The sequence below is a fragment of the Ovis canadensis genome, chromosome 16 (assembly GCF_042477335.2).
Source record: "Ovis canadensis isolate MfBH-ARS-UI-01 breed Bighorn chromosome 16, ARS-UI_OviCan_v2, whole genome shotgun sequence".
Taxonomy (NCBI): Eukaryota; Metazoa; Chordata; class Mammalia; order Artiodactyla; family Bovidae; genus Ovis; species Ovis canadensis.
Window position 1 is genome coordinate 38,742,042 of NC_091260.1, and position 10,899 is coordinate 38,752,940.

Below are 10,899 nucleotides of genomic sequence, written 5' to 3' on the forward strand. Positions count from 1 at the left end.
ATTTAAGAAATGAAAAGATAAAGAAGATAAAGCTAAAATGTCTCTTGTGAGTAAAGATGGAAAATGCTCAGTACTGTATTAGCAGATCAATTCAATAATTTTATTATTTTTTAAAAAAATTTATTTTTAACTGGACAATAATTGCTTTACAATGTTGTGTTGGTTTCTGCTCTACAGAAACCATAGTTTGAAGTGTGTGTGAAGTGTAGTGTGAAGCAGCTATAAATATATATATATATATCTCCAGGCTTCCTGGCTGGCTCATTGGTAAAGAATCCACTTGCCAATGCAGGAGACTCAGGTTTGACCTCTGGGTTGGGAAGAGCCCCTGGAGAAGGAAATGGCAACCCACTCCAGTATTCTTGCCTGGGAAATCCCATGGATAGAGGAATGTGACAGGCTGTATTCCAAGGGGTCATAGAAGAGTTGGACACAACTTAGTGACTAAACAACAACAATACATATATTCCCTGCATCTTGAGCCTCCTGGCCCCACTGCCCCACCCCTCTAGGTCATCGCAGAGCACTGGGTCGAACTCCTTGTGTTATATAGCAGCTTCCTTCTATATGACCATGGCCAAGTGAGATTTATTATAGGTGTGCAAGGCTGGTTCAGCATTTCACAATCAATCCATAAATTAATCACTTCAGCAGGCTAAAGAAGAAAAATTATATGGTCATATCAGTAGATGCAGAAAAATCATTTGACAAAATCCCATAGCCATTCATGATAAAAACTCTTAGCAGACTAGAAATAGAGGGATATTTCCTCAACTTGATAAAGAACATCTACAAAAACCTACAGCTAATAGTTAATGATGATAAACTATATGCTTTTCTCTTAAAATTGGGAACAAAGCAGGGATATCTCCCCTCTCACTCCTATTCAGTATTGTTATTGGAAGTCCTGGCTAATGTAGTAAGACAAATAAATAATTAACAGACAAACAAATGAATAACTAATTTACATATTGGGAGGGCAGAAGTAAAACTATCTTTCTTCACAGATGATATGATAGTCTATGCAGAAAATCCCAAAGAACTGATTACAAATCAGTTGGAACTAGCAAGTGGTTAGAACAAGAATATAGAATACAAGGTTAATATACAAAAATCAATTGTTTTCCTATATATCAACAATGGACAGTTGAAGTTTGAAAATAAAACCATAAAACCATTTACAGTACAACAAAAATTTAATGCTTAGGTATAAATCTATACATATACAAGACCTATTGGAGGAAAGCTATAAAACTCTGATAAAAGAAATCAAAGAAGATCTCAATAAATGTAGAGATATTCTATGTTCATTGATAGGAAGACTCAGTATTGTTAGTTCTTCTAAACTTGATCTATAGATTCAATGCATTCTCAATCAAGATCTCAGCAAGTTATTTTGTGGATATTGAAAAACTGATTATAAAGTTTTTATGGACAGGCAAGAGACTCAGAATAACCAGTACAATATGGAGGAATAACAAAGTTTGAAGACTGACACTACCTGACTTAAAAACATGATAAAGCTATAATAATTAAGACAGTGTGGTATTACCAAAAAGAATAGACAAATAGATCAGTGGAACAGAATAGAGAGCCAAGGAATATAGTCACCTGATCTTTGATGAAGGATCAAAGGCAATTTGAAGGATAAAATACAGCTTTTTCTACAAATGGTGCTGGAACAACTGGACATCCACATGCAAAAAAAAAAAAAAACACAACTCTAGGCATAGTCATTTCACCTTGCACAAAAATAAAATCAAAATGGGTTATAGGTCTAAATTAAAATGTTAAACTGCAAAACTTCTGGAGGATAATATAGGAGAAAATCTAGGTGACCTTGGATTTAGTGCTACTTTTTACATGTATAACCAAAAGCACTAAAACAAAAGGCTTCTGTAGCAAAGAGGTTGTAAAGAGAGTGACAAGACAGACTGTGAGAAAATATTTTAAAAACTTGGATAAAAGACTTGTATCCAATATATATGCATGTGTGTTCAGTTGTGTTCAACTCTTTGCGACCCCATTGACTGTAGCCCACCAATCTCCTTTGTCTGTGGAATTTCCCAGCAAGAATACTGGAATGGGTTGCCATTTCCTTTTCCATGGGATCTTCCCAACCCAGGGACTGAACCTGTGTTTCCTGTGTCTCCTGCATTATAGGCGGATTCTTTACCACTGAACCACCAGGGAAGCCCATCCAAAACACAAGAAGAACACTTGAAACGCAACAATAAGAAAACAAAAACAGCTCAACTTAAAAATGGGCCTAAGCTTTTCTGGTAAGCGGCCTGAGGTCACCCCTAAAAATGGTGCGCTATTCACTTGACTCAAAACCCCACAAAATCATGCAAATCCAGAGGTTCAAATCTTTGTGTTCACTTTAAAAACACTTGTGAAACTCCTCAGGCCATAAAGGGTATGCATATCTGAAAACCGAGTGTCTGAAGGAGGTCACTTTAAAGAAGCAACGTGTGCCATTCCATCATTACAGCAGTGGCGTTGGCAGGTGTGCACAGGCCAAACAGTGGGGCTGGACACCGGGTCAGTGGCCCAAAAAGAGTGCTGAACTTTTACTATACATGCTCAAAAATGCAGAGAGTTACACTGAACTTAAGGGCTTAGATGTAGATTCTCTGGTGATTGAGGACATCCAGGTGAACAAAGCGCCCAAGATGCAGCACGGGACTTACAGAGCTCACGGTTGGATCCACCCCTACGTGAGCTCTCCCTGCCACATTGAGATGATCCTTACTGAAAAAGAACAGATTGTTCCTAAACCAGAAGAAGAGGTGGCACAGAAGAAAAAGATATCCCGGAAGAAATGGAAGAAACAGAAACTTATGGCCCGAGAATAAATGCCGCAAAAAAGAAATGCAAATAAAAGTAAAAAAATAAAATAAAAACGAGCCTAAGATTTGAAAGATCTTTCACCAGAGTCAATATACAGAGAAGCATATGAAAAAATGCTCAACATTGTATGTCACTAAATTTTCTCAAATTAAACAGTGAGATATCTGTACGTTACTAGATATCTATTAAAATAGTGAGAATTCAAAACACTGACAACACCAAATACTGGCAAGGATGTGTGTAACAGCAGAAACTCTTGTTCCTTGTTGATGAGAGTGAAAAATGGTACAACCTTTATGGAAGACAGTTGGGCAGTTTTTTATAAAGCTAAATATAGTCTTGGCATATGATCCAGTTATTACACTCTGAAATACTTACAAATGAGTTGAAAGCTTATGCCCACACAAAAACATGCACATCTTTATTCATAATTTCTCAAAACTGAGCCACCAAGATGTCCTTGACTGTAGCCCACCAGGCTCCTCTGTCCATGGAGTTCTCCAGGCAAGAATACTGGAGTAGGTTGCACTTCCTTTCTCCAGGATCAGTAGGTGTATAGATGAACAAGCTGTGGTACAACATACCTATGCAGTGATAAGGAGGAATGTGCTATCAAACTATGAAAAGACATGAATGCAACTTAGATGCATATAGCTAAGTGAAAGAAATGAATGTGAAAAGGCTTCATACTATATGGTTCCAATAGCATGCCATCTTGAAAAAGGTAAAACTATGGAGATAATAAACAGATCAGTGGTTTCCAGGAGTTTAGCTTTGGGGTTGTATAGGTAAAGTATTAATATAAAGGACTTTTTTAGGTGGTGAAACTGTTTTCTGTAATACTGTGGTGATGAATACATGACACTGTGAGCTTGTACATATCTGTGGAACTTTATAGCACAAAGAATGAAGCAGTGTATACAATTAAAAAATCATTTAGAACTTTGGAAGATCCCAGCTGTGATACAGAATGTAACAAACCCTTCTAATTGGTTTGCAAATACATAAAACAGTCTCACCAAAGTGGGGGGAGGAGGCGGTGAAGTGGTTACTTTACTAACTTTGGAAATGAGTGTAGTTTGCCAAAAGAATTATACTAGGCTGCTTACTCTAGTTGATAAAATTATTTCTCATGAGGATTAGTTAATTAGTTCTGTTTCTCAGTTGTGGCTGACTTATTGTGACCCCATGTACTGCAGCATGCCAACTTCCCTGTCCAGCCCCAACTCCTGGAACTTACTCAAACTCATGTCCATTGAGTCAGTGATGCCATCCAACCATCTCATCTTCTGTCATCCACTTCTTCTCCTGCCCTCAATCTTTCCCAGTATCAGGGTCTTTTCAGATGACTCAGTTGTTTGCATCAGGTGGCCAAAGTACTGGAGTTTCAGCTTCAGCATCAGTCCTTCCAATGAATATTCATGACTGATTTCCTTTGGGATTGACAGCTTTGATCTCCAAGGGACTCACAAGAGTCTTCTCCAACACCACAGTTCAAAAGCATAAATTCTTCGGCGCTCAGCTTTCTTTATAGTCCAACTCTCACATACATACATGTCTACTGGAAAAACCACAGCTTTGACTAGATGGACCTTTGTCGTCAAGTAATATCTCTGCTTTTTATTATTCTGTCTAGGTTGGTCATAACTTTCCTTCCAAGGAGCAAGTGCCTTTTAATTTCATGGCTCCAGTCACCATCTGCAGTGATTTTGGACCCCCGCCCCAAAGTCTCTCACTGTTTCCATTGTTTCCCCATCTATTTGCCATGAAGTAATGGGACCAGATGCCATGATCTTAGTTTTCTGAATATTGAGTTTTAAGCCAACTTTTTACTCTCCTCTTTCACTTTCATCAAGAGGCTCTTTAGCTCTTTTTTGCTTTCTGTCATAAGGGTGGTGCCATCTGCATATCTGAGGTTATTGATATTTCTCCTGGCAAACTTGATTCCAGCTTGTGCTTCATCCAGCCTGGCATTCTGCATGATGTAGTCTGCATATAAGTTAAATAAGGAGGGTGACCATACACAGCCTTGACGTGCTCCTTTACTGATTTGAAACCAGTCTTTTGTTCTATGTCCAGTTCTAACTGTTGCTTCTTTATCTGCATACAGGTTTCTCAGGAGGCAGGTCAGGTGGGCTCGTATTCCCATCTGTTTAAGAATTTTCCAGTTTGTTGTGATCCACGCAGTCAAAGGCTTTGGCGTAGTCAATAAAGCAGAAGCAGATGTTTTTCTGGAACTTTCTTGCTTTTTTGATGATCCAGCAGATGTTGGCAATTTGATCTCTGGTTCCTCTGCCTTTTCTAAAATCAGCTTGAACATCTCGAAGTTCACGGTGCATGTACTGATGAAGCCTGGCTTGAAGAATTTTGAGCATTACTTTACTAGCATGTGAGATGATTGCAACTGTGCGGTAGTTTGAACATTCTTTGGCATTGCCTTTCTTTGGGATTGGAATGAACACTGACCTTTTCCAGTCCTGTGGCCACTGCTGAGTTTTCCAAATTTGCTGGCATATTGAGTGCAGCATTTTCACAGCATCGTCTTTTAGGATTTGAAATAGCTCAACTGGAATTCCATCACCTCCACTAGCTTTGTTCGTAGTGATGCTTCCTAAGGCCCACTTGACTTCACATTCCAGGATGTCTGGCTCTAGGTGAGTGATCACACCATTGTGGTTATCTGGATCATGAAGAGCTTTTTTTTTAGTTCTTCTGTGTATTCTTGCCACCTCTTCTTAATATCTTCTCCTTCTGTTAGGTCCATGCTATTTCTGTCCTTTATTGTGCCCATCTTTGGATGAAATGTTCCCTTGGTGTCTCTAATTTTCTTGAAGAGATCTCTAGTCTTTCCCATTCTGTTGTTTTCCTCTATTTCTTTGCATTGGTCACTGAGAAAGGCTTTCTTATCTCTTCTTGCTATTCTTTGGAACTCTGCATTCAAATGGGTATATCTTTCCTTTTCTCCTTTGACTTTAGCTTCTCTTCTTTTCTCAGCTATTTCTAAAGCCTCCTCAGACAACCATTTTGCCTTTCTTTTCCATGGGGATAGTCTTGATCACTGCCTCCTGTACAGTGTCACGAACCTCCGTCCATAGTTCTTCAGGCACTCTGTCTATCAGGTCTAATTCCTTGAATCTATTTGTCACTTCCACTATAAAATTGCAAGGGATTTAGTTTAGGTCATACCTGAATGATCTAGTGATTTTCCCTACTTTCTTCAATTGAAGTCTGAAGTTGGTAATAAGGAGTTCATGATCTGAGCCACAGTCAGCTCCTGGTCTTGTTTTTGCTGACTGTTTTAGAGCTTCTCCATCCTTGGCTGCAAAGAATGTAATCAATTTGATTTCAGTAGTGACCATCTGGCAATGTCCATATGTAGTGTCTTCTCTTGTCTTGTCGCAAGAGGGTGTTTGCTATGACCAGTGAGTTCTCTTAGCAAAACTCTGTCAGCCTTTGACATGTGTCATTTTGTATCCCAAGGCCAAATTTGCCTGTTACTCCAGGTGTGTCTTGACTTCCTACTTTTGCAGTCCCCTATAATGAAAATAACGTCTTTTTTGGGTGTTAGTTCTAGAAGCTCTTGTAGGTCTTTATAGGGTCGTTCAACTTCAGCTTCTTCAGCATTACTTGTCAGGGGACAGACTGGATTACTGTGATATTGAATGGTTTGACTTGGAAAGGAACAGAGATCATTCTGTTGTTTTTGAGATTGCATTCAAGTACTGCATTTCGGACTCTTTTGTTGACTATGATGGCTACTCCCTTTCTTCTAAGGGATTCTTGCCCACAGTAGTAGATGTAATGGACATCATCCATTCCAGTCCATTTTAGTTCACTGATTTCTAAAATGTTGATTTTCACTCTTGCCATTTCCTGTTTGATGACTTCCAATTTACCTTGATTCATGGACCTAACATTCCAGGTTCCTATGCAGTATTGTTCTGTACAGCATTGAACTTTACTTCCATCATCAGTCACATCCACAGCTGGGTGTTGTTTTTGCTTTGGCTCTATCTCTTCATTCTTTCTGGAGTTATTTCTCCACTCATCTCCAGTAGCGTATTGGGCACCTACTCACCTGAGGAGTTCATCTTTCGTGTCCTATCTTTTTGCCTTTTCATACTGTTCATGGGGTTCTCAAGGCAAGAATACTGAAGTGGTTTACCATTCCCTTCTCCAGTAGACTACGTTTTGTTAGAACTCTCCACCATGACCCATTCATCTTGGGTGGACTTACACGGCATGACTCATAGTTTCATTGAGTTAGACAAGGCTGTGGTCCATATGATCAGATTGGCTAGTTTTCTGTGATTGTGGTTTTCATTCTGTCTGTCCTCTGATGGATAAGGATAAGAGTCTTATTGAAGCTTCCTGATGGGAGAGACTTGCTGAGGGGGAAACTGGTCTTGTTCTGATGGGCAGGTAAATCTTTAATGCTGATTACATTAAATTACCTGATTACAGGTAAATCTGTAATCCAATTTCTGTTGGTGGGCGGGGCTGTGTTTCCTCCCTGTTGTTTGACCTAAGGCCAAACTATGGTGGAGGTAATGAAGGTCGCGTGCATGCACTGCTGAACTCAGTGCCCCTGACTCTGCAACAGGCACTGCTGACCCATGCTTCCACCGGAGACTCCTGGACACTCATGGACACTCAGTGGACACTCAAGTCTGGGTCAGTCTCTTGTGGGGTAACTGCTCCTTTCTTCTGGGTCCTGGTGTGTACAAGGTTTTGTTTGTGCCCTCCAAGAGTCTGTTTCCCCAGTTCTGTGTAAGTTCTGGTGGCCCTATGGTGGGGTTAATGGTGACCTCCTCCAAGAGGGCTTATGCCATACCCAGGTCTGCTGCATCCAGAGCCCTTGCCCCTGCAGCAGGCCACTGCTGACCCGTACCTCTGCAGGAGACATCAGACACAGTTCTGGCTCAGTCTCTGTGGGGTGTCTGGATCCTGGTGTCTGGATCTTGGATCCTGCTCAAACAAAGTTTGTTTGAGCCTCCTGAGCATCTCTGGCGGGTATGGGGTTTGATTCTAAACACGATTTCACCACTCCTACTATCTTGCTGGGGCTTCTCTTTTGCCCTTGGACATAGGGTATCTTTTTTTGGTGGGGTCCAACATTCTTCTGTTGACAGTTGCTTAGCAGCAAGTTGTAATTTTGGAGTTCTCGCAGGAGTGATGAGCTCATGTCCTTCTTCTCTGCCATCCTTTTATCTGTTTTAACAACTACAGATATAAATCCAAGACACATGATTTTTGACTTTACAAAAGTATGAAAAAACTATGAATTCAGTTCCAAGGCACTGCCAAAAAACTGTACAGCTTCATTATTCTCAAACTACTATATATATATATTAGAATTTAGCAATGAGAAAGGTGTGTTACTGTTGGAGGTTACAGATAAGCAAAGGGGAAGAGGCTGGAATGATTCATGGGTAGTAACCTAGAACTGAGACATTGGTGTGAATTCATATTTACGTTAATATATATACACAGATGGTTGCATATAGAAATATTTATAGATAAGTGTATATATGTACAGGTTATTATGAATGAATATTTCTTTGCTCTGTTGGTTGAGGGGTCCTAGAAGCAAAGGCCTCTCAGTAGCAATGAGCACATCTATCACCCAGGTGTTGGTATATAATTTTCCAGTAAAAACAACCAGGGTGACTTGCAGAAATGGCTGGCTCTAGGACTGGAGCAAGAAATACATAAGATAAGCTTGGAGTATCTTACAGTGCTAGAAAGTGAGGAAGTTCTCAGAGTATTAAAAAATCTACAATGATAAGGGTATGTCAAAGGGACAGAAGAACAAACTGAAAGAGCTCAGTGGCCAAAACTAGAATAATTGGGGCAGCACAATAAAGTAATAATGCATTTTAACACCAAGTATAAAAAAAAAAACCATGAGTCCATACTGATATAAACGAATAATTAAATAAGTGAATAACTGGGAGAAGAGACAAATCTCTGCAGAAAAACTCCAAATAATTTATGTAGGTACTCCACTATCAGGGAGGTGGAGGATAATGTCTTCATCTTTAGGTTTGGGCTGCACATAATGCCTTCCTTCTAAAAGTACAACATACAAAGGAGAAAAAGAATATCTTTAGTGTAGAATCTTGACAAACACTATCTCAGGTGAGTGAGTAATCAAGGTTAACATCAACAGTGAAAGTCATGTTGGTAGTATGTACCATCAATATGATGTGATGAGAATAGCACTACAACTACGGTTTTACTCCCTCAAACCCCAATTTGAGAAACATCAGACAATCTCCACTGATAAGACAGTTTTCAGACTACTTTACCAGTACTCAAGGACTTCCCTGTAGCTCAGACAGTAAAGAATCTACCTGCAACACAGGAGACCCGGGTTCAATCCCTGGGTTGGGAAGAGCCTCTGGAGAAGGGAATGGCAGCCCTCCCCAGTATTCTTGCCTGGAGAATCCCATGGACAGAGGACCCCGGCAGGCTACAGTCTGTGGGGTTGCAAAGAGTCAGACATGACTAGTGACTGACACTACTTACCAGTACTCCTCAAAACTGTCAAGGTAACCAAAGCTAAAAGTTTCACAAAGTGTTACAGCTGAGAGGAGTCTTGGGAGACCTGAAAACTAAAAATATCATTCTGGAACAGAAAAAAGAGATGTAGGTAAAAACTAAGGAAATCTGAATAGTATGGTCTTTAGCTAATAATAATATATCAATCGGTTCAGTTCAGTCGCTCAGTCATGTCCGACTCTTTGCGACCCCATGAATTGCAGCACGCCAGGCCTCCCTGTCCATCACCAACTCCTGGAGTTCACTCAGACTCATGTCCATCGAGTCAGTGATGCAATCCAGCCATCTCCTCCTCTGTCGTCCCCTTCTCCTCCTGCCCCCAGTCCCTCCCAATATCAGAGTCTCTTCCAATGAGTCAACTCTTCACATGAGGTGGCCAAAGTACTGGAGTTTCAGCTTCAGCATCATTCCCTCCAAAGAAATCCCAGGGCTGATCTTCAGAATGGACTGGTTGGATCTCCTTGCAGTCCAAGAGACTCTCAAGAGTCTTCTCCAACACCACAGTTCAAAAGCATCAATTCTTCGGTGCTCAGCTTTCTTCACAGTCCAACTCTCACATCCATACATGACCACAGGAAAAACCAGAGCCTTGACTAGACGGACCTCAGTCGGCAAAGTAATGTCTCTGCTTTCAAATATGCTATCTAGGTTGGTCATAACTTTTCTTCCACGGAGTAAGCGTCTTTTAATTTCATGGCTGCAGTCACCATCTGCAGTGATTCTGGAGCCAAAAAAAAAAAAAAAGTCTGACACTTTTCCACTGTTTCCCCATCTATTTCCCATGGAGTGGTGGGACTGGATGCCATGATCTTCATTTTCTGAATGTTGAGCTTTCAGCCAACTTTTTCACTCTCCTCTTTCACTTTCATCAAGAGGCTTTTGAGGTCCTCTTCATTTTCTGCCATAAGGGTGGTGTCATCTGCATATCTGAGGTGGTTGATATTTCTCCCGGCAATCTTGATTCCAGCTTGTGTTTCTTCCAGTCCAGCGGTTCTCATGATGTACTCTGCATAGAAGTTAAATAAGCAGGGTGACAATATACAGCCTTGATGTACTCCTTTTCCTATTTGGAACTAGTCTGTTGTTCCATGTCCAGTTCTAACTGTTGCTTCCTGACCTGCATACAGATTTCTCAAGAGGCAGGTCAGGTGGTCTGGTATTCCCATCTTTTGAAGAATTTACCACAGTTTATTGTGATCCACACAGTCCAAGGCTTTGCAATAGTCAATAAAGCAGAAATAGATGTTTTTCTGGAACTCTCTTGCTTTTTCCATGATCCAGCGGATGTTGGCAATTTGATCTCTGGTTCCTCTGCCTTTTCTAAAACAAGCTTGAACATCAGGGAGTTCATGGTTCACGTATTGCTGAAGCCTGGCTTGGAGAATTTTGAGCATTACTTTACTAGCATGTGATATGAGTGCAATTGTGCGGTAGTTTGACTATTCTTTGGCATTGCTTTTCTTTGGAATTTGAATGAAAACT

The 10,899-nt window shown here is 40.4% G+C and overlaps 1 pseudogene; it reads left to right on the forward strand.

The window, feature by feature from the left end:
• The first annotated feature begins 2,309 nt into the window (after positions 1–2,309).
• Positions 2,310–2,906, forward strand: LOC138422018 (large ribosomal subunit protein uL22-like; annotated as a pseudogene).
• The last annotated feature ends 7,993 nt before the right edge of the window (positions 2,907–10,899 follow it).